This window comes from Hevea brasiliensis, chromosome 3 (genome assembly GCF_030052815.1).
Source record: "Hevea brasiliensis isolate MT/VB/25A 57/8 chromosome 3, ASM3005281v1, whole genome shotgun sequence".
Classification (NCBI taxonomy): domain Eukaryota; kingdom Viridiplantae; phylum Streptophyta; class Magnoliopsida; order Malpighiales; family Euphorbiaceae; genus Hevea; species Hevea brasiliensis.
Genome location: NC_079495.1, coordinates 114547841 through 114575171, shown reverse-complemented (window position 1 = coordinate 114575171; position 27331 = coordinate 114547841). Strand labels below are relative to the sequence as shown.

Here is a 27331-nt window from a genome sequence, read left to right as displayed (position 1 = left end):
TACCCGCAATTTTCAAAATATGTCGTAGTATGCGGCTCGTGTAAATGAGCTCTGGGACCCATGTAATGTTTCTTTTCTTGAGTTTCTTTGTTGGATATGTTACACGGCCCATGCCAAATACAAGTAGGTCCGTCTAACTTTCTGTCTTCTAGTTTTTCTGTTAGAGATATTACACGGTCCATGTAAATTGGTATATGGACTCGTGTAACTTTCTATCTCTCCCAGGGTTGAAATTGCATGAAATTTATGGACATCCAGAAAGTTACACGGGTATGTAAAACCAGTACATGACTCGTGTAATTTTCTGATTTTTCAAATCTTTGGCAAATGAAAAATTTTATCATCACAACTCATGAAATGGATGTAAAGTTGAATAATAGAGCTACTTCCTTAGTTTTCTCCAAATTCCCTTTTGTGGTTTTGACTTGGTGATTCCTTTCCTCTCTTGATCTCTACTATCCTTTCCAAAAATTCCTACAAAGTGAAATGCTAATGAGTATGAAACAAAAATCAATACGAAAAAGGATAAAAAGAAAAGAAAAGTTTAGAAAAATTTTGGGTTACCTCCAAAAAAGCGCTTGTTTATAGTCTTTAACTGAACTTTGCTTATTTATGGTCTATTGGTAGGAGGATCGAAAGTGCAATTGACTCCCGTTTCTATGGGTTCTCCTTGAAAGTAAGGCTTCAGTCTCTGTCTATTGACCTTAAATGCACCTGAGATTTCGCTCCACACTTCTACTGCTCCATGTGGGAAGACTTGGGTGACCTTGAAAGGTCCGGACCATCTTAATTTAAGCTTCCCTGGAAAGAGCTTCAATCTAGAGTTGAATAAGAGGATAAAATCTCCTTCTTTTATCTCTTTCCTTGCTATGCGCCTGTCATGCCATCTTTTTGTTTTATTCTTAAAAATTTTGGCATTTTCATATGCATCCTATTGGATTTCTTCCAATTCATTTAGTTGTAGGAGCCTTTTCTCACCAGCAGCTTTGAGGTCAAAGTTTATTACCTGAATTGCCTAGTAAGCTTTATGCTCAAGTTCAATAGGGAGATGGCATGATTTTCCATAAACCAGTCAGAAGGGTGTTGTGCCAATTGGGGTTTTATATGCAGTGCGGTATGCCCATAGTGCATCATCTAACTTCATGCACCAGTCCTTCCTAGATCTGTTTACAGTTTTCTCCAGAATCTGCTTCAGTTCCCTGTTTAAAATTTCTACTTGACCGCTGGTTTGAGGATGATAAGATGTGGCCACCTTGTGAGTCACTCCATACTTTTTCAATAGTGTTTCGAATTGTTGGTTGTAGAAGTGACTTCCTCCATCGTTGATTATTGCTCGCGGTGTGCCAAATCTTGTGAAGATGTTCTTCTTAAGGAACCTTGTGACCACTCTAGCATCGTTGGTTGGTGTTGCAATTGCTTCTACCCATTTTGACACATAATCAACTCAAACCAGAATATACTTGTTTCCATGGGAAGAAGGAAATGGGCCCATGAAGTCTATTCCCCATACATCAAACAATTCTATCTCAAGTATACCATGCAGTGGCATTTCATTCCTTTTTGAACTGTTACCTGTTCTTTGGCACTAATCACAACCTAGCACAAAGGATCTTACATCCTTAAACAAATGTGGCCAGTAAAACCTTGCTTGCAAAATCTTAGCTGCAGTTTTTAAGGTGCCGAAATGTCCTCCATATAGTGATGAATGGCAGTGGTAAATGATATTTTCCATATCTTCCTCTGGTATGCATCTTCTTATCAGTCCATCATTATATCTCTTGTACAATAGAGGTTCCTCCCATAAATAATATCTCACATCATGTAGGAATTTCTTCCTTTGCTGAAAAGTCATGTTTGGAGGCAGTACCCAACATACAAGAAAATTAACAAAGTCAGCGTACCATGGAGCCTTGGAGAATGTAAGTAATTGCTCATCAGGAAATGAATCATCAATTGGCAGATCTTCAAAGTCCTCTGTGTACTCCAATTTTAGTCTGGAAAGATGGTCAGCTACAACATTTTCGGATCTCTTTTTGTCCTTTATTTCAAGGTCAAATTCTTGTAGGAGTAGGATCCATCGAATCAGCCTTGGTTTTGCTTCCTTCTTGTTCAAAAGGTACCAGATTGTAGCATGATCTGTGAATACAATGACTTTTGACCCAATGAGGTCAGATCTGAACTTGTCCATTGCAAACACCACTGCTAGGAATTCCTTCTCTGTGGTGGCATAATTGATTTTTGCATCATCTAATGTCTTGCTAGCATAATAAATAGCATGGAGCTTTTTATCCTTTCTTTGCCCGAGCACTGCTCCAATTGCAAAGTCACTCGCGTCGCACATAACCTCGAATGGTAGTTCCCAATTTGGTGGCTGCATTATTAGTGCTAATATCAGGGCTTCTTTGATCCTGTCAAATGAAACAAGGCAATTTTCATCAAAATCAAAGGGAACATCTTGACTTAACAAGTTAGTAAGTGGCTTAGCTATTTTGGAAAAGTCCTTGATAAATCTTCTGCAGAATCCTGCATGTCCCAAAAAGCTTCATACTCCCTTGACTGATGTTGGTGGTGGCATGTTTTCAATGATCTCAATTTTTGCCTTATCTACTTCAATTCCTCTTTATGATATCAAATGTCCCAGAACTATGCCTTCCCTTACCATGAAGTGGCATTTTTCCCAATTTAGGACCAGGTTTGATTCTTCACATCTTTGCAACACCTTAGATAAATTAGCTAGGCAATCATCAAAAGTAGTTCCATAGACGAAAAAATCATCCATAAAAACTTCCATGATATCTTCAATATAATCAGAAAAGATAGCCATCATACATCTTTGAAAGGTAGCAGGGGCATTACAAAGACCAAAAGGCATTCTCCTATATGCAAATGTTCCATAGGGGACAGTGAATGTTGTCTTTTCTTGGTCTTCTGGGTGAATAGGAATTTGAAAGAATCCCGAATACCCATCTAGGTAATAGAAATAAGAGTGTTTTACTAATCTTTCTAACATTTGGTCAATGAAGGGGAGAGGGAAATGGTTTTTTTCTAGTAGCACCGTTCAATTTCCTATAGTCTATGCACACTCGGCAACCAGTGACTACTCTAGTAGGGATTAGTTCATTGCTTGCATTTTGGATAACAGTTGTCCCACCTTTCTTAGGAATTACATGTACTAGACTAATCCATTTACTACCAAAGATTGGGTATATGATACCTGCAACTAATAGTTTTAAAATTTCTTTCTTGACTACTTCCTTCATGTTTGGGTTAAGTCTTCTTTGGTGTTCGATTATGGGTTTACTGTTTTCTTCCATGGGTATCCTATGCATGCAAATCGAGGGGTTGATTCCCTTCAGGTCTTCTATCTTATACCCTATGGCTTTGCTATGGATCCTAAGTTCTCTTAGTAATTTTTCCTCTTCTAACTTAGATAGGCTAGCATTGATTATAACAGGATAATTAGAATTTGAGTCTAGAAATTCGTACCTTAGTGAGGATGGGAGAGGTTTAAGCTCTACCTGTTTGGCATTTTCCTGGGGCTTACCTTCGGTTTGTTCCTCCTTCAATTTCTCCATCTCGGAAGTCTTAGCTAAGGGTAGGGGTGTATGAGCTGCTAATTGTTATACACAGGCTGCTATTTTTGCATTTTCATCATCCACTGTGTGGCTGTGCACAATACATTCTTCAAGAGGATCTTTAGGATGTGTCATATGAAATTCTTTTTCAACTTGTTTGTCAATTATGTCAACCTTGAAGCATTCATCAGGTTTAAATTTGTGTTTCATTGTGTCGAACAAGTTGAACTCCACTTCTTCTTCTCCTACCTTGAGAGTTAGTCGACCATTTTTTACGTCTATGATGGCTCCAGCAGTTGCTAAGAATGGTCTTCCTAGGATGATAGGAATTTGTATATCTTCTTCCATCTCAAGAACAACAAAGTCCACTGGAATGAAGAATTTGCCCACTTTGATAGGAATGTTCTCAAGTATGCCCATAGGATATTTAATAGATCTATTTGCCAATTGCAACGAGATTGTCGTGGGCTTTAGTTCTCCGATCTCCAGCTTTTTGCATATTGATAGAGGCATTAAACTGATGCTTGCCCCAAGATCGCAGAGGGCCTTATCTATTTTCTTGTTACCAATGAGACAGGGTATGGAGAAGCTTCCTGGATCCTTCAACTTTGGAGGCAGTTTGTTTTGCAGAATGGCACTGCATTCCTCTGTTAGAGCTACTATTCCATAGTCTTTTAACTTCCTTTTCTTTGACAGAATTTCCTTAAGAAATTTGGTATAAGATGGCATCTGAGAAAGCGCTTCAGTGAAGGGGATGTTGATGTAAAGTTTATGTAAAACTTCCAAAAACTTCCCAAACTGCTTGTCCAATTTGGCTTTCTGAAATCTCTGAGGAAAAGGTAGGGGAGACTGGTATGGCTCTGGTAATTTTTTTGTTTTTCTCGCTTCCTCTTCCTGATTTTTCTTAGCTTCTTCCTCCTTTTTCTCTGCTTTGTCTTTAGATTTCTCTATGGTCTCCTCTGTCTGTTCTACCTCTGGTTGTACTAGAGTTCTCCCACTCCTTAGTGTAACTGCCTTACAATGCTCCCTTGGGTTCATTTCTAGTTGGCTAGGCAGTTCACCAGTATCCTTACTTGAAGAACTTGCTTGCTGAGCGATCTGATTCTCTAGCATCTTGTTGTGAGTAGCAAATTGGTCCACTCTGGAAGTCAGCTGTTTAATCAATTCAGTTTGTTGTTGTTGAGCTGCTAGGAATTCTTCCATCATGGTTTCTATAGTCATTTTTGGTTCAGGTTGTTGAGGTTGGAGAGGTAGTGATGGTTGTGCAAAGTTTTGACCTCTGTTCTGAAATCCAGGGGGTGCTGGTGGTTTGTACCCTTGTTGCTTATTTATTGGCTGGTTATGCTGATTAGACCATGAGAAATTTGGGTGGTTCCTCCATCCAGGATTGTAGGTATTTGAATATGGATTGTTTGGCTGCCTTTGGTTGAAGTTTCCTCCATTATTCACATAGTTCATTTGTTCTGTGGAGGGTTCATTAAAATTGTTTTATTCTGAACTCATATATCCTCCTCCATAGCTGTCCTCATGTTGACTGTTTGTACCAACTGCGCTGGCTTGCATCTTTTTGAGTTTCCTTGTGAGCTGATCAAATTAAGCATTTATCATGCTTAGGGCATCTACTTCCAGTACTCCTGCAGTTTTCCTTACATTTCCTCTTTCGTTTGACCACTCATAATTATGGTATGCAACCCTTTCTAAAAGTTCAAGTGCTTGTGGCACTGTTTTCTCCATTAGATCACCTTCTGCAGCTAAATCAACTGTGCTCCTTGTAGAGGGTAGCAATCCATTATAGAAAATTTGCACTAATAGCCAATCTTCTATGCCATGGTGTGGACATTCCCTCTGCAGGTCTTTGTATCTTTCCCATGCATTATAGAGTGATTCTTCTTCCTTTTGTCTAAAGGTGTTGAGCTCAAGCCTCAGTTTCGCAGTTTTTGCAGGTGGAAAATACCTTGCTAGAAAAGCTTGGGAGAGGTTCTCCCAAGTAGTGAACGTTCCAGCTAGTTGAGAAAGTAACCACTTCCTTGCTCTGTCCCGAAGGGAGAATGGGAATGCTTTGAGTCTTATTGCTTGATCAGACACTCCATTCATCTTAAATGTATCACATAGGGTAAGAAAGCACTGGAAGTGATAGTGTGGGTCTTCTGTTGGTGAACCTGCAAACTGGGTTTGTTGAATCATTTGGAGCCATGCTGATTTTAATTCAAAATTGTTGGCTTTCACTGTGGGTCTAGTGACACTGGGCTGAAATCCTTGGACAGATGGAGCTCCGTAATCTCTCAAGAGTCTTGGTCTGTCATTATTATTGCCCATGGTTGGAAATTCAGGATCTCCTTGACTGTGCTCTTGATGTTTCCTTTCTCTCCTGATGGCTTTCAGAGTTTTGTCTATCTCCGGATCATAGTACAAAATTTCTTATTATGGCCTTGTTCTGGTCATATACCAGATTGAACACCTGAGAGAAAAGAAGAAAAATATAACCAGTAAAATAAAATTATATAATAAATATAATTGCCTAAATCAACTAAATTCCTATCACTTGATATTACTAAAGCTAAAGAATCCCTGGCAATGGTACCAAAAACTTATTTGCTAGTTTTACAACACCGCAAGTGCACGGATCGCTAACAAGTAATAAAGTGATAAGTAGAGTATAGTTCCCACGAGGACCTTTGTTTAGCAAGTACTAATCTACACAGAAATTTTTAACTATCTAGGCTATCGAATATTTAGGGAATGAAGTTTGTTAACTTTAAATACTAGAATAGTAAACTTAAATTGAAGTAATCTATTTTTGGAACAATTCTGGAGTTAAGATTTCACACTTGAATCTTATTAGAGATGTTATCTCGCTTATCTACTGAATTGAGGATCATTTTCCTTTATTGAAATTAGCCCTAATTTATCCTAAATCCTCTCTCAAGGCATCTAGGGTGCATTTTAATTAACTCAAACCCTACTTTCGTAGTGATCAAATTAATTAAAGTCCTTTAAGACCTTTGACCAATTTTTAGGTTCCACAAAGGTATCAGCCTATGTCTAGGTCAGAATTCCTAGGTTCAAGATCTTGATTTTCTAATGTTAATATTCACCTTTCAGTCCTTCAATCAATATCTACAATCATGTCTAAGTGGGTACCGTCACATAGCATGCATTAGGATTGCAAGAAATTAAATCAAGAAACGAATCTCAAATTTAGTAAATAAAATTTAATGTTCATCCATAATAATAATTACAAGCATTACTCTCCCAAATCCAGAATAGGGAAACTACTCACTCATGGTGAGTTCAGCAAACATCATAAAAAAAAAATAGAAACAGTAAAAAGAAAATCATGTAAAAGAAATAAAGCAATAGAAATTTGTCTAGGGAGATGAAACGAAGGAACCGAAGATAGTTTGCAGCTTTGATCTTGTGGAGCTTCAACTGGAAAACTTCCTTTGGTACTGATGTAGAGTTCGACAACAGCAACCTTCAGCAGCAGTCCCGACAACAGTCACACCAACCTCTCTTCCTGATGTTTTCTTTTATATTTGTTGCTCTAGGGTTAGGTCATTTTTTAGTCCAAAAGGCTTTAGGAGTCTCATTTGAATCAGAAAACAGGAGGGGAATTCGAGTTACAAAACTGGCTGCAGCATAGTACACGGCCCGTGTGTCACTACACGGGTCCCGTAATGTAGGGCCGTGTAACTAGCTAGAGGAGAATTACGAAATCTTGTTTTGGCACAGAAAGTTAAAAGGGTTTGCACCAACTACACGGGCCTGGTTACACGGGCCGTGTACTGTTGTTCCCATAAGGTTCTTCAAGCTTGCGCCCGATAGAGACTTACACGGGTCCCCGCAGATTGCACGGGTCTGCTTACACGACCCGTGTACTTGTGTTTCTCATTGATTCTCTTGGCTTTCTTCTGGCAGAGAGTTACACGGGTCTGGGGCTTGGTTTACATGACCCGTGTACTTTGTATCAGCAGCAATTCTCTGTCTTTTTACGTCTCGAAGGTTTCTTTTGCACTTCCCTACTTTGGAGCTTCACCCAAACACCTGAAATAATGCAGAAAACATGGAATTAAGGGCTTGGCAGTAGAATTTACAAAAACTAATGAAATCAACTACTATGCATGAAAATACTTGCCTAAATGCTATGAATTAGAATACAAATGTGCTTAAAAACATCTATCCAATTCAAGTGTATCAGGTTACTTGGACACAAATATGAGTAATGAGTCTTAAATTTAATTAAGTACTGAAAAGATCACAGATATGAGTAATAGGCTGTAAAAATCAATTGATTATATGAAGAGATCCCAGTAAATTAATATGCTCCTATGGAGCAGCTAAAGTTATGAAAGGACTCATAAGTAATAAGCTTTAAAAATTAAATAATTACATGAAGAGACCATTGATATGAAATTAAAAAGACTGAAAATGGAATAAATTAGAAAGGATCTCGACAAGTTTAATTGCTTCTAAAGTTCAGTAAACATGTAATTGACTCAGAGTTCATGAAATATGAATCTTTATATGAAATTATACATGAAATAATTATCCTTGATTATTCAGTTATTTTAATTTAAATTATGCACTACTAAGTAATATGCTTAGCACGATGGATTGTTTCCTTGCATAGGTATTGGAGAGATTGACCAGTAGAGTACAGACAGAGATTCTAAGCAGATCTGCACTAGTGTGGGAGTCACCTCAGCAGAGTATTTTTGGTAGGGCCCATGTGTATTTAGATTTTGTATTTTTGATTTCTGTACATAAGTCAAAGATGTAATTCATTTTGAGACTGTAATATAAATTGTAAATTATTGTATATGAATTCTATTAATAAAAGTAAATGTGTTTTACATGAATTGATTTTATGACATATGATATGAATTGATGATATGATGTGATGCATGGAAACTAATGAGATGGATATGACAAGAGGTAAATTGGTATAGGTTGAACTTATGATATGAAAATTTTAATAGGTAAATAGTGGAACCCGTCATGCACTAATAAAATAGAGCAGACTCTGTCTTAGTCTTCATAAGAATGAAATGTGATAAAAAAAAAATTTATAAGTGGGATAATAAAAATAAATGGACATTAAATTAATAATGTACATGACAAGATAAGATAGGGTGCTCCAACACCTAATATGCACTCCTTACTTGGCTACACTGTAGACGGGTGAGGGGTGTTACATCAGAGCCACCAAAATGTATCAAGATTTAAAAAAAGTATATTGGTGGCCTTCCATGAAAAAGGAGATAGCTCACTTTGTGTCTACTTGTGAGGTGTGTCAGAAGGTGAAGCTAGAACATTAGAAATTGGCAGGCATGTTTAACCCATTACCTATTCCACAATGGAAATGGGAGAATGTGGCCATGAACTTTGTTATGGGGTTGCCAGTAGCCTCCAACAAGCATGACTCGATTTGGGTAATAGTGGACAGATTGACCAAGACTACCCATTTTATCCCTGTGAGAGCTAACTATTTTATGGATAAGTTGGCTCAACTGTATGTTGCAGAAATAGTGAGGTTGCTTGGAGCTCCAATGACAATAGTATTGTATAGGGGACCATAGTTCACCTCAAAGTTTTGGCCTAGTCTTCAGAATGAGATGGGTACCAAATTAGATATTAGCATAACTTTTCATCCTCAGACAGATGAATAGTCAGAAAGAACCATATAGACTCTAAAGTATATGCTAAGGATGCTTGTAATCGACTTTGGGGAATCTTGAAAGAAGTATCTTCCTCTAGTTGAGTTTATATACAACAACAACTATCACTCTAGCATTGGGATGGCACTGTATGAAGCTTTGTATAAAAGGAAGTGTACGTCTTTAGTGTGTTGGGGAGAAGTTAGTGAGCGAGCTCTAGTAGGTATTGGATTAGTGGAAATCACCAATCAGGTGATGCCATTAATCAAGGCAAGGTTAAAGATAGCAACAAACAGACAAAAAAGTTATATGAATCTTCATAAGAAAGAAGTAATTTTCTAAGAAGGGGATATGGTGCTTCTAAAGGTGTCTCCTATGAAAGGTGTTATTTGGTTTGGAAGGATAGGTAAGCTAGTTCTAAGGTACATAGAGCCATAAGGTCGAAAATGTATTTTACAAGCTAGCATTACCACCAAATTTGGAGAGGATTCATTCGGTTTTCCATGTTTCTATACTGTGGAAGTTTGTGTCAGATCCAAATAAGGTTATAAGCAAATTGGACATGGAAATTTCAAAAGATTTTTCTTATGTTGAGCTGCCAGTCTGGATTGTAGATACACATATCAAAATGTTAAGGAGCAAAGAGATACCGATTGTTAAAGTTCTCTAGAGTCACCATAACATGGAAGAATGAACATGGGAGACTCATGATTCCTTGTTACAGCAATATCCCTACCTATTTTAGGTATGATGTTAAATTATTTACGCATTCGGGGATAAATGTTCCTAAAGGGGGGGGGGGGAGATGGGAATGTAACGTCCACCAATCTTTTATTATCGAAATTCTTACCGTGTATGGGGTTTCTAGTGAGACCTAATGTTTCAGGGATAAATTCTTTTGATATTAGGAGCTTGAGAAGTGTGTAAGCACAGTGATAGAGGGTCTAAAAGGTTAGAGCTTTCAAGTTTGAATAAAGGTTTTTTTTTGGGCATAATCACTTTTGGCAGCTAAAAGTTTGATCTTTGGAAAACAAAAGTCCTTCTATAGCCAAGGGTATAAAAGCCCTAATAGGCAAAAATTTGAGGAAAAACTTTAAATTTTCACCCAAATAGGTATCTTCTTGCCCTAGCTTTCCTTGTCTTTTTCTTCCTTTTTTTCCAAATTGAGTTTTCTAACTTAAGGGATCATTTTGAATTGTGTTATTCTTTTGCATGCGATTTCCATGAAGTATTGGGGTATGATTTTTTTGGTGAAAGGAAGTTAAGTGCTTAGGGGAAGGGGCTAGCGCTTAACTTTGGTTAGAGAATCACACTTAAGAAGGTAGGTTTCTCTTCTCCACTCAATCTTTACTCTTAATTTATTAGTCCCTAGTTTAACAAGCTTGTTTGAAAGAAAAATTCCAATGGATGCATGTTTAGCTAAATGTTTTGAAATTTCTTTTTGGGTTTAAGGAGATGATGGATGCATGTTATGTTTTTTAACATACATGCATAAATGGGTAGGTTTTTGGGGATAGAAACTAGGAATTTATGATCTTTAATAGTTTTGTTCTTGGAAAAAAATTTAAGAAATTTTTATAGATTTCACATATAAGGGTTCAATGGAGTTTACGAACATGTTGGGTTGTGCTCTTATATCTTAGTCAAGTTTTGGAGCTTTTAAGAAGATTTTATTGGTGTTTTGATATGTTTATTTCTTTTTTAGTAGAATTGAATTGGGAATTCTAGAAATTCCCAGGTTCGGCTACCAAAAACCATTATTTCAGTAGCCAGAGTAGCTACTACGACTGAAGGGCATTTGAAGTTCAAGACTTCGACAGCCGAAGTTGCCTCTACCTACCTTAATTCCTTTTTGGTTTTAAGCCTCCAACTTGTTTTTAGACCTTAAATAGACCTAGAATAAGTTGTATGATGTATGTATAAAGTTATTAAGATCCAGATAATTTATTAGGCCCTTAACCCTAGATGCAGAATAGTAGAAATAGAACGTGTCAACAGAAAGGCTAGCAGGTTGTAGTGGCCTGGCAATGTTTTCATATATGATTTGAGGACTTATAGTGGACATGTAATTGTAACTGTTAGTTATTATACTTGGCTTCAGTTTATCATAAGTATGTTATATTAAAGAACATAATGACATGTTTGCATGTTTGCCTTAAACCCTAAGCACTCTTTTATGATTATGTATGAATGGATGAATTATGATTTAGCATTTTATGAATGTTATGAGAAGGTTTAAAATTCTAAGCCGTTTTAAAAGAAATGTTTTATTCTATGATGGAAATGCTAAAGTATAGTTGCTTTTGAAATGCTTAGGGTGGATTAAAGAAATGTTTTATCAAGTTTTAGGCTTGCTACAGATTTCAGCAGCTTTAAACTGACCTATTCCCTAGTGCTAGCACCGGCCCTATAGTTGGGTTGTTACATTAAATCTTTCAAAAAAAAAATTAAAATGCTTCAGAACTAAATGAGATATTAATGAAAAGAATCCAAAATATAGTAATAACTAATGAGAGCAAAAATTTCCATTCACATGGAATTGGAAAAAAAAAAAGTTCCATTAACATATTAACTCAAAGCCCAATAATGTATGAGAGCAATATTACAAAGTACAAAAAAAAAATAAAAAATAAAGAGAAAAAAAGAGAAAGGGAGATGTTTGCAATTTGATTCGATTTTTTTTCTTACTCTCTAGATTTTGTGATGGAAATATATCTACAACCTTATCAAGGAAACTTTAAATAACAGTAATATATTGTGATAGTAATTTCTTTTAGTAAACAACTTGGTAGGAAAGAGGTAATATAAAATTAAAAATTAGTTTGTTATAATATGAAAGAACATTGAAATCATATTAAGATTTGATAATTTTGTTTTGCCATAAGGAAATTTATAAAGAGAAAAAAGGCAAGAAATAAAGAACACATAAGACATAAGGTCACTGATGTGAGACAGTCATCAAGATCACTTCTCTCATAGAGCTCGTTAGAATTCCTTGGGGACTGAAGATTTATCTTCTGAGCAGAGGCCACAAAGACTCGGAGCAAGCTTGTAAGAGAGCTTCCATGTGAATTAAGATAAATGTAGGAAGTAGATCCTTCCCAAAAGATAAAACTCCCAATAATTGAAAAAAACTGTCTAATTAAAGCCATCAATAATTGTAAAATCCCTCAAATTTCTATGCCAGCCTGGAAGGGGTGTTCCAATCGAGTTTGGTTAATCTTATAGGTTTTCAAAAGGGGCGATGATAAACTCCTTTGTTTTAATTACTAAGTTTTTTGAGATGTCTTGCGTGTGTTTTGGATGGTTAAAGTGTCCTAAGGAGGTCAAGGTTTGGTTTTAGAAGGCAAAATTGAGAGAGTTGTGGTTTAGGACTTTTGGCAGCCAAAAGTCCTACCCAGAAAGAGGTATCTAATACCTCTTCAGTAGTTTTTGGGAAGAAAGGAAAGGTAATTTCCAACTACCTTCCCTTATTTTCTCTCAATTTTGTCTTTATCCCTATAAATTTCTAGTTTTTTCATGAATTTAATACCCCTTTGTTTTATGAATTTGAATTGCATGCGGCATGGGGGAATCTTTGAGTTTTAACACCTTCAAGGAGGGAATTTTTGGTTAGATTCTTAAAAGAGGAAAATGGTTGCTTTAACTGAGGCTTAATGCAACTAAAGTGGTAAGTTGTTAGGAGTTTACTTTGGTCAATGTTAAATGGTTTATGAAAGTGAGGGTTGATCATGGTTGGGAATTATTCTTTTTGGAGGAGTTTATAAATGCATGTGAAGTTTTTTGGGTTAAAGTTAGTTATGGGATTGAGTGCTTGTATGCCTGTTGAGTTTAATTTTTTGGGGTTTTGATCATGAATTGATTGAGTTTTGGCCTTGGGGCTTCTACAGAATTCGAATTAGGAATTAAGGAAATTCCTAGGTTTAGCTGTTCGAAAGCCATTATTTCAACAGCTGGAGTCGGTTTTATTTCTCAAAGTTTTTTTAGGATTCTGGACTTCAACAATCAAAGTAGCTATCATTCTGAAAGGTAGATTTTGGTTTTGGACTTTGGCAACCAAAGTTCTCTACTTCAACAATCAAAGTAGCTGCTGCTTATCAAAGGCATTTGAAGTTAAGACTTTGGCAACCGAAGTCCCTTACTTCGGGGCTGCTGAAGTTGCTTTTACCAGCAACTTTTCTTATTTGTTTTTTAAGGCACTAAAATCCTATTTTATGTTCTATTTTGACCTAGAAATAAAAGTTAAAGGTTCTTAGTATGCTTTTAGAGGGTCTTTCATAAAGTATTGACGTGTTATTAATTCACCACTTGATTAGAGAGTTGGTGATCAATGTCCAAGAAAGCCGAGCCCCAAGTTAGGTTGATGTCAAAGCACCTTAGGAAACACACAAAAAGATATCGTCTACTTGCTAGATCTAGGGGGTAAGAATAGTTGATAAGTTCTATAAGAGGTAAGTATAAATTGCTTAATTAAATTTCAAATACTTTTTAATTACTGTAATTACTGCTTTAAACATAATCATGCATCATGAAATGCTTTGATATTAGGATGTAATAGACTATAACCATACTATGTTGCTATTACATAATGTTTATGACTTGAGGCAGATCATGGATGACCCACTGACGCCTAAGCAGTATATGGAATCATGGTTATGTTATGTTACGTATGGTTTGGATCCAAAAAGTTAGGTGAGGACCCTTTGAGGCCCTTGGTACATGACACATGTCATGTTTAAAAAAGGAAGTCCTGAGGAGCATCTATATGGGCCAGGCACATTGGTTATAAGGGAGTCACTAGTGACATGATTGCCATGTATGCAAATTTTTTATGAACTAATGCATTCATGGGTTTGACACTCATATGCATGTAATAAAAAGATTCATGTAATTGTTTTAAGTAGTTTATGCTTACTGACCCTCCTAACTCAACAACCCCCCCCCCCCCCAAAAAAAAAAAAAAAAAAAAAAAAAAACTAAAATAGGTTTTGTAGGTAGCAGATGTACAAGCACCTAAGAGAGCTTTGGCATATTATAAGGATAATTATTGTCATAGTGTTAGATTCATCACAGTTATGTCATTTTGTAGTGTCTCATGTACAAGAGTAAGTTCTAAGTATGTACTTTTGTTATCCTTATTGTCTTGTAATGTTGCGTATATAATGTTTTAGTAGATGTATGTTTTATCTTTATAGTATGGGCATGTATGTATGGTGTATGATAGAATGTGAATGTACTTGCCATTAGGATTATACAGTTACATGTGTTTGTAAGTTATTTCCTTTTGACTAAAATGGAAAAGCATAATAAACTTTGAAAATATAAGATGAAATTGAATAAAGAATAAGAAGGGAGTGTGGAGTTCCTTAACGATAAACAAATGTAATTAGGGAAATTAAAAAGAAAAAACAGTAAGACTAACTGGTTAAGCCTTCTCCATAGCCAATTTAAAATGAATACATAAATGATGTGATGGATAAAGAGTAGATAGTGTCCTACTAATCACACTAAATATGAGATTAGTAATGGAAGTCCACTGGGTAATCAGATACCCTTTTAGGTATTTCAATAGCAAGGGTAGACTTAATGATAAAAGAAAATTAAAGTTCAGTGTGATTAATAGGATACAATTAAAGTTAAAATGATAAATGATAAGTTCATGTAAAATAGGTTCCTTAAGGGAACTATTCCAAAGTTAATGTTTTAGATATCTTGAACAAAGGATATATATCTTTACTTTATTATTTCTTAGAAATCCTTTGTGTGACAAAAGAAAGTTATGTGACTCATAACAGTCTTACAAAGGATATAGAAAAAGTTTAGTTTTATACAAATAGAACCAAGTACAACAATAATGGTAAAGATAAATAGAAAAGAAAAAACTTTTCAATATAATGAACTTAAAGTTTTAAACTCTTTCTATTGAGTCTTATTCTTAGGGAGGAAAGAACCTCCCTTAGACTTTAAGAAAAGTCTCATATTAGTAAAGTGGGGCCTTAGAAGGTTAAAGTCTATAATTTTAGGCTTACTACAGGTTTCGATAGCTTTAAGCTAACTTATTTCCTAGCACCGGTTATGACCTCTTGGTCGAGTCATGACAATAATAGAACTATTTGCCACTGCAAAGAAGAAATGAAAAGAAAAGAAGAGATGGGTCAAGCAAGGTTTGAGAAAGAATGAATATACAGTAAGAATTGGATAGCTAAGATCATTTTTAAGAAATGAATGTTAGAATTAAAACTTCAATAAAAGTTGAAAAAGGGAGAGGGTGAAGTTAAGACTCAAAACCAAAACTTAAGCAGTCATATAAAAAACCTTCACCATTAAGCTAAAAGAGCTGAAAATACAAAGTTGACCTTCAAAATTAATTTATTTCAATTTGATTCTACCAAAAAAAATTTTCTCCAAACCAAACCAAACCGAATAATGACTGATTACTTAAATATTTCTAACCAAATCAAACTGAATTTTTTAAAAAATCAAATCGAATTTCTATATTAAATTAGCTTAATCGATTTTTTTAATTTGAACTGAATTCTGCTTACCCCTATTTGAGATTTCCTATGGATATTCGAGGCATTTTTAAAATATATTACATATGTGTGATTTTTAGGTTTTTTTTTTTATTTGTTAAAAGGTAAAAGATTTCATTGATTAGACTAAAGGCCTAAAGCCCAATACAACTAACTAATCCAAACAAGATCCAAAGACTATAGATACAATTCATGGTATAAAGGAAAAAAAATGGGCCCCTAGACACAACTTATGCCACCCAAATTAGGAGAATGACCTAGCCTAAGTCCCAAAGGAATCCCACACAGTTTTACCTAAATGAGGAAATTTCCCAAGAGAAGGAGGACATTGCCACCGTCAAACAAAGCTTCCAAAGAAGACAGAGTCTCAAAATACATAGGAGAAGCCAAAAAACTATCATTCCAAGAGGAGGCTTATCATTGCACCAAACCCATAAGCTAAAGCTAATCCAAGGAAGGACCCAAAGTAGCAAAGAAGACATTGGTGTGACCATGGAGAGGGAAGCACTGATCACACATAGCATTGGCAGGGAGTGAAGGCAGTATGACTCTTTAGTGACTCACTCGCACCTTTCATACAACCATAGTACGTTGTAGCTCACCCAATGAACTACCACCATTTTATGCTCTGCACCTTCTTCCAAGTTTCAATAAAAGGAGCCCCAGATCTCAACCTCCCAAACACTTATAACCAAAACCCAGCAAGAAAAGAAAAGGACATAGAAGCACAATCCGCTAACATGCAACCTGATACATTTGCGAGAGATAACATATCAAAAGTACTCCCTAATCAAGTAATCTGATCTGTCTCAAAAAGTCAACAAAAATATTCATAACCCTGCTAGAGGTGGAGAAGAAAATCCACTCTCTAGCAGGAGAAGAAGCTACCGGGTAAAGATAGCCATAACATTAGTAGTGTCACGCCTTACCCCTCTCCTAGATGTAACATGCCTCCTGTAATATGTTCAACAGATGCCGAGATCGAATTATCAGAACCCGCTGAACATATTACTAGGGATTGGGGTACAATTTAAAATCATTTTAAAATCATTTTATTCAAAACATAACAGAGTAAGAAACATTTTACTATAGAACTTCAGACTATAAAAAGATTATCGAAACAACTGTAAATTAGAAATTCGCTGTCACTCATTTTATTCTATTTTCAAAGTACTTTGCAACTATATAATTTGTTTTAAAATTAGATGCAGTACACCTTCTTAAGAAAATGATATAGTTTCCAAATATAAGTTTCTCTATAAAAAAGCTTTAAATCAGATAATTTAAAATTTTGAAACTGCTGTATTTTGGCTAGAACAGTTTAAATAATACTTAAATTAACACTTGTGGAAACCTGTGGCAGTCCATAACTCAACAGTCCCATGGTATCTGAATTGCATACTAGTTTTCTTTAATCAATTAACTAATAAATCATTTCATAAAGTTTTTATTTATATACAGACAATAGAATTTGATCTTGTTCTGCTCAAATATTAAAACAAAATATCCTGTTACAAATGGATAACATCATATATACAAAAAATCAAGGAACTAAGTCACCTACATCAAGTTGGCTCCTGATCTTGGTGACAACAGGTGCTGCTCCTATTCGCCTGTAATCTTTCCTTTCCTGTTAGCTACGTTAGTTAGAAAACAACTAACGCTAAGTACAATTGTACGCAGTCGTGCACAACAAATATTAAACCATAAAACAATTAAAACATCATGAAATGGTCATGGAAATAAATAAATATATTATACTTGCAATGTGAACATAAAAATGTAAATCACATGTAGAAATCAGTCTCATGTAAATCATTTATTCACAAGGCATCATCTTAGAAACACATTTGCACTTTTCAAAACCATTCTTAATCTCACCAGCCTAATGCAGAACTAATCTGAAAGGACTATCTTCAAATCTCATCTCACCTCACACATGAGGGAGTCCATGTAACACCCTCACTGTAGCAACTCCGTACATTCTACTGTTCCGGTGATCAGTGTCGGTCCGGACAGCTAGAACGTCAGGAAAAATATTTAAAACTAAAGTGAGGAACCATAATTAACTCAAATATTAATAAAAAAATTTAGGAAAAAATTTAGAAATAAAATACAACTAAGTTAAATGAGCCGGTGCCCAAGCGATGGGTAACCTAGTAGGAAGTTGCGGTTCTCGCAACTAGGAGCCCTAGACCTGGGGGAAAATTCATAAAATAATTTTTGGGACTCCAGAGAAGAGTCATTGAGGTTTCTATGGCATTAGAATGCCAAGAAAAGGTTTAGAAAAATTTTTCAATCGGTACAGACAATTTTGGCCCGTTAAGCCAAACGGAGGGCATTTTGGTCATTTTGGTCATTTCGTCTTCAGAGATGATTTTTGACCGACTTGTCCAGTTAAGTAAATAATTATTATGATCTAAAATATGAATAAATATTGCTAAAAATTAAATTGAAAATGAGTAGAGAAGAGAATAAAAGAAAATGAAAGAAAATGAAAGAAAATGCTAATTATGACATCATATGATGTCATTTAAATTTCCTCCACCAATCACAATTTGTTAAACTCATTAAAAGAGATAAAAGAGACAAAAAAAAATTGAAAAACCAATCTGCATCTTCAACCTTTGGGCAGCCAAAAACGTTGAGAGAGAGAGAGAGAAGAGGTTCCACCATTAAAGCTCCCTTAAGCTTTATTTCCCACTTCAATTCACCTTAAAACCTTATCCTCCCTTCACTAAAAATTATACCCACACCAAGGAGAAGTATTTGGCAGCCAAGAAAGAGTAAGAAAGTAAAGAAAAATTAAAGTCTTGGTTGGCTTGGATTTGAGCTACAAGAGGTTAGTGCCCTAAACAATTTATTTTCTTTCTTTAATCTTGTAAGCATGCTAGATCAAGTAGAAATTGTGTGAAATTAAAAGAAAAACTTGAGTAAATGAAATCTCTAAATTTGGCAGCCATGAGAAAGTTTAAGGATTGTTGGTTTTTGATGAAATTAAGTGGCTTAATTATGTTATTGATGAGTATAGATGATGGATAAAGTGATTTGGTATGAGTTTGGTGTGTGTATGCCATGAATTGGAAATTTGAGTTAGGGTTTGAGCATGAAATTGAGACTTTAATCATGTAATGATGAAAGTGACTTTTGATGTTCAATTAGTGACCATTTGGTTATTGGTAAACAAGAAATGAAGTGTGTTTAGTGATGGGATTTAAGTTTAGTGTGGCTGCCCTAGGTGACCTACAGAATTAGACATGAGTCCAGCAGGTTTGGGCAGCCATAAATTGAATTGTAGAGGTTCAATTGGTGTTTGGCCAATTGGACATGCAATTAGACACATAATGGCACAACTTTGGTGAAGAAACCATGCCCATAAGACCAAACCAAGTGGACCAAAAGCTTGCCCCAATCCCGGTGACCTGCAGTCTGTTTCTGCAGAATGACCAAATGAACAGTATTTGGTCATTTGGCCATAACTCAGTTTAGAATGGTCCAATTGACCTGAAATTTTACCCACAATAATCTGAGATATAGACCAATAACTTTCATGAAGAAACCTAACCCAAATTATGACCATAACTTTTCCAACAAGTGAGTTGAAGTCACTGTTCATTGCATTGTAGATATGGTCAGTCTACAAAAATTTCAATCCGGCCAATTATGGTAAAATGACTATAACTTGAGCTACAAAACTCCAAATGGAGTGATTCAAAAAAAGAAATTCAACTAGAAAAAATAAGGAACAACTTTCATGTTGATCATTTTGCCAAATTCCCACTGAAAATTGACCAATGGAACAGTAAACACAAGGCATGAAAACTGAAAAATTCTGCCCAATTAACATTAAGCTTGGAAATGGTATTGGCAACCAATACCAACAAATTTTGAATGCAAAATGTGGTATCTTTGAGAACTTAGGTTCAATAAATTTATTATATATTAAAAAGTCAACAATTTGAGTGAATAGTAATGTGAATAGTAATACATAGACACAAAGTATAATAACTAAATTGATAGAGGAAATTAAGGTATGAAATTTGGAATCCATGAAACATTCATGGATTACTTGAAATAGAAATAGTAATTCACCTAAATGACTTAATGAATATTTAAGTTATGTGAGTATATAGTTAAGATTTATTCCCATTACTAGTAGGTCTAATAAAACATAAGTAATACTACTTGAATATGAAATGACATTAACCTAGATGGATTGTTGAGTATAAATGGGATGAGGTTCACATTAGGATTTATGTTTCCATTACAAATAAGGTAATAACACCTTGTATGAGTTATGAATTCATATAAATATTGTAATGAATAAATGAATCACATGAAAAAATGAATGGAACATTAGTTTTCTTTATAAGAGAAAGGAAAAATGTTTTGAGTACAATGGTATATGAACACCATTGTTGTGAATTGTGATCAATATGAATGATGTAAGGAATGTATGAATATTATGATGAATGTATAAATTATGAAATTTATCATGAAATAATAAAGTCATAAAACACAATATATTAATATTTAATGATATTATGTGCCCTTGTATTGCCTAGACATGTGTGTCAGATTGGATAGTTTGGCATGCCAATAGGGTATTGTTTTAGCAGTACTGTGAAAGGCTTTATGCCTGTATTCATGGCTTTATGCTCGTATTCATGGCTTTTATGCCCGTATTCATGGCTTTTATGCCCGATTATGTGGTATTATGGCTTTTTAGCCATGCTGACTGCATACATGGTTGACGTTCTGCGTCCCATGGTATGACGGCCCGAGGCACCGCGGTGTCCAGTGCCAACGAGCCGTTATCCAGTTTAGTCAGCCTGTCATAGGTTACTTGGGCAGTGAAATTTATTGAAATAAGTTAAGAATATTAGTAATAAAAAAATATTAGAAATTAAATAAATGAGTAAGATGAAATAAAATAAATTAGAATAGTTATTTATTAGAAAGAATCGAAATGAACTGGATCGATATCAAAATTTACTTATTATGAAATAATCTGAGACAACCTAGAAAGTATTGAGAAAATGCTAAAAGATTAGCAAAGAAAATTATAACACTTAAAAATATTGCAAATGTAACTTACATGATAATATAAGCATATATTTATTATTTTTATATCATTTTTCTTTGTACATTATTACTGTACATTGGCGAAATAAACACTTCCAAAGAAGACTAAATTACGATAAAACATATTAAATTTTAGAATCGCATGTGAAGTATAAATAAATCTTAATTATTTAAATTATGTTTTATTTCTATCTTTATTTGTATATTATTTCCTTGTTATATTATTGCACCACTAAGCAGCAATGCTTAGCGCAATGGAATTGTTTCCTCGCGCAGGTACTGAAGTTAAAGCCCAGCGAATACTAAATAGAGATTTTGGAGTTCTAATCTGCAGAGCGTTCAAGGTTGTTAGCTCCTCAGCAATGCATGTAGATAGGGCTCACATTAAGCATATCATGTATTTTGTGTATGTTATTTATTTCTTATATTGCAATGTAAATTAGCAAATTGTAATTAATTTGTATATCATGTAAATTAAGGATTTATTTAATTATTGCAAATGATGTAAATTAATGCAAATTTGAGAATTTTGCTATAAGAATGGAGCATGAATGAATTTGTACAAATGAGTATAGATTTGAATTACATAATGATTTTTCAAATGATGATATGAGTATGGATGAGATTATACTTAGAAAATATTGTTGAATTTCAAACAGATGAATATTGAAATACGCCAAACGATAATAAAAATAGGGGAAACTCCACTGGTTTCTCCATCAAAAAATAATTAATATTAAATTAAACGAGTTCAAAATTATTAAAAAAATAAAGTAAGATAAGTTAGGGTGCTTCGGCACCGATTGTAGCACGCCTTGCTCGGCTACATTGTAGTCGGGTGAGGGGTGTTACACTCCATATCATATCACTATGCACATGCCATCCATAACATCATATATATAATTAATCTGCAAGGGCCATCTTCAAATCTCATCTCACCTCTTACATGAGGGAAACCATATCATATCAATGTGCACATACCATGGTATCCATATTACAACCACCCAAACATCAGTGTGTCACCTCAACAAATGAGGGACGGGTAATAACCATGTTAAGCATTAGTTATGAGATATGAAAATAATATCATAAATTCATTTTATTTTATACATGAGCATTAATTCACCATTTGGATCCATTTCTTGCAAATCTCAACATTACATACTTTTCAAATAAAACATAATATAAATCATAATTTTCAAGTAAAATTCATCATAACCATAATGAAATCCAATCAATTGTTATGGTACAATCATATTTTGAAGAACATAAAACAAGTATCAATAAAGCCATTTTATCAACATAAATATGTTGAAACATTTAATAGTTTAATACTAGTTGTGCACAAACATCTTCTCCTCCAAATTAAGCTGATTCACCACCTCTGCAATTACCTTCACTTTTCCCTTTATGACTTGCTGTCATGTAGAGAAATACAGGCATTTCATATATATGTCTTAACTATTCTTTTTATCTAATTATTTTCTCTTCCTTCTTTTAAGTTCATTGAGGCATTTTATCAAATACTCGGTGTGCAACAACCACATGTCAAAATGAACTAGTTTCTTTTATTTTTCATATCCACGGAAAATACCTTGTATTTTTTTTATCCAAAACACTTTAATCCTGTAATTAGAATTACCCAACAAACATTCGTCCAATACCCATTTAATTCACCCAAAGTGGCTGCCCCAAAAGAGCAAATACACACAATTAAAATTTTCAGTCAATTCAGGTAAACAGGGCAGTATGGTTAAAATTCCATCAAAAATTCTAGAAATGAGGGTTTTATGGCATCTTTTTCAAAATTAAACTTTCATGTGTCCATTTCAATCTCCAATTTGAATCATATAAAAATTAGATCTACAACTCAAGTTATGAACAAAAATGTGCCACCTGCTCATACTTCAATTACATCCAGCGCAGTAACAGGAAATATAAAAATATTACTATGGAGTTGGCAAAATCAATTCTTGGCCATAACTATAAAGTTTCAGAGAATTCACTAAGCTTTCCAATGGTTTAAGAATCACCCTATTTTGAGTTATGTAGCATAAGTTATAAATTTTTAAATTGGGCTATTCTGCTTCCAAAAATCGTCAGACCAGTTTCCAGATTTGAGCAATAAAAAGTTTTACCTTCAATTAACAGGGGAATTAGGTCTAACACATAACTACAAAGTTTTAGAGTATTCATCAAGATTTCCACAGACATAAAGATCATAGAAATCTAATTTTCCTTAAGTTATGAATTTTCAAAAATGACAAGTCTTGCAGCCTATTTGCAGAACCAGTGTTCCAGCACACATACAAGCTTTCAATTCCATTTCTAGATGTTTCTACCTTACCCATAAAGAAATCTCTACTTAAATATGGTCAAAGATAAAGATTACAACATTGACCTCACTTGAATTCCAACTGCCACCCTTTCTCCCTTCAAACTCTACCAAAACACTTCAAGGAAATTAGGGTTCTTTAAGCTTGGATTGTTAGTTCTTCTTGCTCCTTTGCTTAAGCCTTTCAAAATTGGGATGATATAAGGTTTTAACTTGATTTTTCTTCTTCAAATTTGGAGAAAGTTGGCTGTAGAAAGAAGAAACAAAAATGAGAAAGAGGGGATGAAGTTTGGCCGGCCACCCTAAGGAATTTATGTAGAGATTTCTTATAAATTTTTATCCAATGGTCCTTACTCCCTTATCTATTAGTCCATAAGATATTTTCTATTATTTCTAATTTTTTTTCAAAATTTTATAATTTACTCAAGGTAGTCCTCAATCTTTTATTTGCCCCTAAATTTATTAATTAATTCAATTTGATCCTTTGACTATTGGTGCGCACACTTAATTTGAAATTTAGGTGAATGTCTTCTTGAGAAAATTAAGGATGTTACAAGTAGAAGGAAGCCCTAGCCTCAAAAAAGGAAAAATTCTTCGACAGAAAAAGTCTCTTTCTATAAATTCAATTACACATCTTGTTCTTCACGCTGAATTTTCTGAATGAATAGTATTGGAGTGTTGGCTATTATTTGAATATTATTCTTCATTTGGATCCTAAATTCCACAATATACGCATCAAAAAGCATTCATACATCAAATAGAACTAAAAGGAGTTGAACAACTATAGTCTATAGTAGTGGGTCCAATGGAACCGGCTGACGAATCACAATTAAGTTCAACGGTCAAAGTAATTCTTCCTTCCTAATAAAAGAAAAAGAAAAGTAATTCTTCTTTTTCAACTTCTTTCCCTCCTCTTCCATGTACATGCATATAAATGGACACCATCTCCATCAGTGTTCATTCAAACCCTGCTGAATTATTAAGAACTCCTGCCAAAACAACAGGTTCCACATGCTGTGGGACCACTGATTTGTGAGTGGATTAATATATTTTCCCAATTTATTTAATAATTAATCTCTTAATTTCACCAATAAAAGTTTTATAGATTTTTAAGTTTCATGTCTAGTTACATTGGATATAAAATATAGTTAAAAATTTAAATGGTAATTATGTTTATTTACTTAGCAATTAAACTCCACAGATACAAATAAATAAATCTAATACATTATTGTTCTAAAATTTCCATCATAAATATTTTTGAGTTCATAATAAATTGAATTTAGATAAAAAAATTTTATAAATATAATAATTGTGGAGTAGAAATTCTTGTACAAACCGAATCATTCTTGAATTCAAAACACAATATATATGATAGAATTTATATGTAAAATAGATAAATTCATGTATCTATATCTCAAATTTATAATGAATCAAATCTAAATAAAATTTTCCATTACCGAGAACACATCATATATGGAGACAGAATGCCAGGTAAAGCTATTGACAAAGAAAATTACACATAAGGTGGAGCTGGCGTTATAATTATCATGAGCTTAAATCTGCTTAAGGTCTGGGTACAATATTGTTATGCTAACCTTAAAGAGAACCCAAAACTCTCAACAAACGCAAGCTACTGTAACACATGCTTTGTCTAATTTACTGCTTTTGGCGTCGTCTAGAAACTATCAAAACCCGTTAACCCTTCCACCAATAAAAACAATATCCTCATTTGAATGACAATTAATTTATTAGTCTTAAATGTTAATTAATTTACAAAAGAAAAGGAAGAGAGAATGAAATAAAAGAAAGGGAATAGTGGGCTGGATCACCTTTACCAATGAAAGAAAATCCAAACAAGGCTACCTGTAAAACCCAGGCAACTTTGGCCGTATCCATGGAACTATTTGTTGGAAATAAGCCTTCGTTGCCGCCTTCTTCACGATCTGCATCTCCCCTCTTCCATGGACTTTCTGCTGTCTTTGTCTCCTTTCCTTCTTCTTTTTCTATATATATCACTCTTTAAAATCCATGTTTCTACTGTTCTTTCCTTCCAAGGATCGATGCAGAGAAAGCGAGAGAATTCACACTTCCCTCACATAAGGAATATAATTCTCTCAGTTTTTATCATATCATCTCTGATATATATTCAACTGTAGGTTCTTACTCAACTAGTTCTCGATTACTGTAGGAGGGCACAAATAGCTATAGTAATCTTGAACCTATGAGTACGCCAAGAAATGGGCAAGAAAATGCGCACGTACAGTGCTAAATTTTATCTGCTTTGAAGGTTAAGAAAGTTGACAGGTAACTAAGGCGAATTGGCTGATCTTTTATCTGAAATTGTTCCTGCCTGGCTCCCTGAATGCCATCTAAGAAGCTTGTCAAAGAATGTTGGCAACCTTCCTACTTGGCATGAGGGGAGTCACGCAGGCCCCAACATCATATAATCTATATGTATGCTTCTATATCTGCCTATGCCTCAACTCAACATACTGAATCCTTCCTGTTTGCTACAGAACAAAGGTGAAATGGGATTTCTGTAAGTTGTTGATTCATTATTTACATGTATATGCTTCAAGTCATTCCATTCAGTAAATTTGCTATTCTGTGAGAAATATCAACATCCTTAATGACTACAGTTGGGGCCACATTTAATGGTTCAGGATAATATAGATCAACATTTACATTAATCCTTTGTGTTTTATTATATCCTCTTCTGCACATGTATGCATTTATTTGTCTTTTGGTACTTTGGAAGAGCTCTCAGGATTTGAAAATCTCTACAATGACGTCTGAAATGATACTCGAGAAACCTATACCGTAAAATTGATTTACTTATAACGATTTTAGTATAAATATTAATTATGATATGAATTCCATGCGAGTCCCACAATGATTAACTTTTATGGTGAAACCACATGTCAGTTTCATCAAATAAAAATTCCTAATGCTCTAATAGCTATTTTGAATGTTGCAGGGGGAATAGCATGTCTATTGAATCTTCCCTACAATGACTTGCAGGCAAAATGTATGCAAGTACTTGAGTGACTAACTAATTGATGACCATAATGGATTAAATAATTGAGAGGTGAATTTATAGTCATATAAAGCGTACGAATCTTCAAAACGATATTTTCTTTGTATTTGTCATTTAATAGTTTTTGGTGCAGTGTTTCTGAATTTCAGAGAGATCTGTGGCTTGGAATAAACCATATAATGCAGGGCTTTGAGGTGGGCCAGCTTTTGCATTCCAATCCCTATCTATAACCATTGACAAAGATTGTTATCCTACAAAATTTATTTTAAATTTTCATTAATTTTTTATGAGCCTGATTGAAATTTCAATTATTACCCTCAAATGATTTGGGTACGAAACTCATAGAAAAGTGATCTATTTAAGTAATTTTGTTCTTTTTTTTGCAGGTACTGATTTCAACCCAAAATTAGTTCATGGGCGAGAGAATTGTTCAAATATTTACTTTCACGCTCCAACATGAATATCTAAAGGGTGAAGTTAGTAGGACTGAATATTGATTGACCGTCTAATATCGAGACAAGAGTTGATTATGATATCATGTGAAAATCGCTTAATTCAATCTCAAAGACTTACTTAAGAAAGAGGAATTGCCCAAATCTTTTATGTTTAATACTTTTACATTATACCCCATCAATTTGGAACACCATATTATGTTTCTCAGCCCTTGAACCTAATATATGGGCTTTTGAAAATGAAATTGAGAAGAATCGATGCATTTTGAAACTTGTCATCTTCTGAAGCCACTACTGTTTACTGCTTTCCCGCTGGTTGGTTTGGTTATGAATGGTAACTTTCTTGGGCTGCCAAATTTGAATTGGCACAACAGTGACCAAACTTGACAGCATCCAATGCAAGACCAAGCTTTCTAGTGCGTAACAAATAAGACAGAAATTATACAGCAGGTTGCCCACACTTGTGGACCATTCAAATATGGAGTCCAAGACCAGACTTATATAATTGGCTTTTGTAATATTCTATCGAGTGCTATGACATGGCGAAAACTGGATAAATTACTGAGCGCTATTATTTACATCTTCATTCACAAACATATGGATTCTATATTCTTAAATTCAAGATCTAATTACTTTTATTAAATATTTAATGCACCA

The 27331-nt window shown here is 34.4% G+C and overlaps 1 long non-coding RNA gene and 1 other non-coding gene across 2 annotated transcripts; both read left to right on the top strand.

Annotated features, from left to right (window-relative positions):
- The first annotated feature begins 5397 nt into the window (after positions 1 to 5397).
- Positions 5398 to 5504, top strand: LOC131178920 (small nucleolar RNA R71). Its single transcript, XR_009147927.1, has one exon. It is a non-coding gene; the product is annotated as a small nucleolar RNA R71 (small nucleolar RNA).
- Positions 5505 to 24975: 19471 nt separating this feature from the next.
- On the top strand, positions 24976 to 26957 carry LOC110664270 (uncharacterized). The gene is made up of 2 exons (XR_009147804.1): positions 24976 to 26416; positions 26609 to 26957. It is a non-coding gene; the product is annotated as an uncharacterized LOC110664270 (long non-coding RNA).
- Positions 26958 to 27331: the final 374 nt, after the last annotated feature.